The sequence below is a fragment of the Bidens hawaiensis genome, unplaced genomic scaffold (genome assembly GCF_021521415.1).
Source record: "Bidens hawaiensis isolate Kalapana, Puna unplaced genomic scaffold, B.hawaiensis_p1.1 tig00042361_1, whole genome shotgun sequence".
Lineage (NCBI taxonomy): Eukaryota > Viridiplantae > Streptophyta > Magnoliopsida > Asterales > Asteraceae > Bidens > Bidens hawaiensis.
The window spans coordinates 44,192-46,919 of NW_027505776.1; the positions used below are offsets into that span (position 1 = coordinate 44,192).

Here is a 2,728-nt window from a genome sequence, read left to right on the forward strand (position 1 = left end):
CTCCCATCACCAACGGCGTTAAGATTCTTTTAGTGCCGACTCGTTGGGGACAACTTTAAACTTTGATATATTTACAAACCAAGTTGCAACCATTAATCTCACTCGTAAACCTGAAACTGAGTATGACAGTAAGCCACCACTTTAACGTTCCTTTGTTTATAGGAGGTTTGTTTATACATTGATTGAAACATTTTAAGGCTATAAATAGACCATAAGAGTGCCATGTTACTTCACACAAAACACAAATTAAATTAACCTAGATCGATCTATCTTCTGATCGCTACAAAGCTCCAATGGATGTGATCACAGGTACCTTTGTTAAAGCTGATAATATTCTCTTTGGTAGTCTTTTATTTGTATCAACAATCAGCCTCCTTTTATTCATCATCAGCAAAACAAAAGCTTCCAAGACCATAAAAAACCTCCCACCAGGACCACCTCAGCTTCCGATCATAGGAAACTTGCATCAAGTCGGAGACAACCCGATTGTCTCCACCGCCAACTTAGCCTGACAATACGGCCCCCTGATATCGCTTCGGTTAGGCCAGAAGTTGCTGGTGGTGGCATCTTCACCAGAGGCAGCCAAGGGAATTCTCAAAACTCAAGATCGTTTCCTTTCATCTCGTCCTGTACCCGCTGCATTTAACCACCCAGACTATGCACCCCACGCGCTTGTTTGGGCAACCGAATGCAACCCAACATGGAAGAACTTAAGAACCCTTTGTCGAACCCATCTGTTTTCTGTTAAAGCTTTAGAATCCCAGTATGGATTACGTGCGGAAAAAGTGAGCCGATTGGTGGATTTCTTGCGTCGGAAGCAAGGACAAGTGATTGACGTAGAAGATGTACTTTTTACTACGTTGTATAACACTTTAAGTTCCATTGTTTTTGGCAGAAATATGCTGCAATTTGACGATGGGACTACTCGTGACCCCCAAAAGGAGTCGATACGTAAGATAATCGAGTATGGAAGTCGTGTTAAGGATTTTGGAGTGTTTTTTCCGATGCTTGCCCGGTTTGATCTTCACGGAAGTAAAAAGGGAACCCTCAAAGAGTATGCCAAGTTGTTTGGGCCATATTGGGACGGTATTATCGAAGAAAGAAGGGCGGTCGTTAATTCTTCAACATGGTCATCGGACCAAGCGCAATGCTTCCTGGATCGGCTGCTTGAAAACCAATTCACAAATTACCAAATCTATCAATTTATTCTGGTAAACATCATGCATTTTTATAAGTAATGATTAAGCGCAATGTTTCCTGGATTTATGACCGCAACGCAAGTTTTCTTTTGTTTTGTTTTCAGGAACTTTTCGTAGCCGGAAGTAACACTACAACCTCCACGGTTATTTGGGCCATATCTGAGCTCTTGAGGCACAATGAAGTCAAGTCGAAATTAGAAGAAGAGTTGCAAAAAGAAATCAAATCGGATCAAATCAACGTCTCTCAACTATCTGAATTAACTTATCTACAATCCTGCATCAAAGAAACTTATAGGCTACACCCATCGGTTCCTCTTCTTCTTCCTCGTGTCGCGAATGAAACTTGTGAGGTTATGAATTATACAATTCCAAAGAATGCCATGGTTTTTGTCAACGTTTGGGCGATGGGTCGAGACCCTGAACTTTGGCACGAGCCGTTACGTTACATGCCCGAAAGATTTACCGACTCAAAACTAGATTTTAAAGGCCAGGACTTTGAATTTATACCGTTTGGTTCTGGACGGAGGATGTGTGCCGGAATGCCATCGGGTATCAAGAGTATTGAGTACCTATTGGCGACTTTGGTTCGTGAGTTTGCTTGGACACTTCCTAATGGTGATGACCCGTCGAAGCTTGACATGGAAAACAAAATCGGGGTTGCTATGAAAAGGGTAAATCCATTGAAACTAATCTTTAAACAAAAATAATTAGTGTATTTCAATAGTTTGGATTGTCATTCTATTACTATTATTATCTGAAGAGGTATGTACCCGCCTCAACACCGAGCGAGGCGGGTCAACCCACAAGACATAGACAAGAGGCTTGAAATCAAGACATTATGAAGGCGCAAAGCCAAAACCTATGCGCATGGCGCATATCACATATGCTCACGCATATCACATATGCTCATGCATCACATGCTCAGGCATCACATGCTCAGGCATCACATATGCTGCATCACATATGCTCACGCATCACATATGCCCACGCACCACATATGCTCACGTATATCACATATGCGCGTGGCGCATCCGCGCGTGGCGCATATCACATGCTCGTGCATATCACATCTGCGCATGAAACATCTGCGCGTGAGAATAAAGAGAAGACCTCGCGCATCCTCAGGATTGGCGCATATCACACATGCACATAATCAACCTCGTCCTTATCCAAATCAGGATTAGGGCAACCTTGATTGTGCACGTCAGACAACCTTCCAGAAGGTATCTTTTTAAGGAATAAGAATATGCTGATGTTGACAGCTGCCAATGAAAGGTGGACAACTCAGCAAAACCCATGTGCTACCACGTGATTATAACCAATGAAAAAGCACCAGGTGTCCCAAGGACACGTGGCGCAAAGCAATTGGAGGAGGCCAACAAAGCCCTAATTGGGTCTGAGCCCAATCATTGGAAACCCTAGCACTATAAATACCACATCAACTCCACAAGGAGAGACATATCCAATTACACAGTATTCAGCTATATTAAGCAATACACTCCAATTTCCTTACTCTCATATTATTATCT

At 42.7% G+C, this 2,728-nt stretch overlaps 1 pseudogene across 1 annotated transcript; it reads left to right on the forward strand.

The window, feature by feature from the left end:
- Positions 1 to 209: 209 nt before the first annotated feature.
- Positions 210 to 1,946, forward strand: LOC143615256 (putative (S)-N-methylcoclaurine 3'-hydroxylase isozyme 2; annotated as a pseudogene). Its single transcript, XR_013150440.1, has 2 exons — positions 210 to 1,211; positions 1,304 to 1,946. The product of XR_013150440.1 is annotated as a putative (S)-N-methylcoclaurine 3'-hydroxylase isozyme 2 (transcript).
- The last annotated feature ends 782 nt before the right edge of the window (positions 1,947 to 2,728 follow it).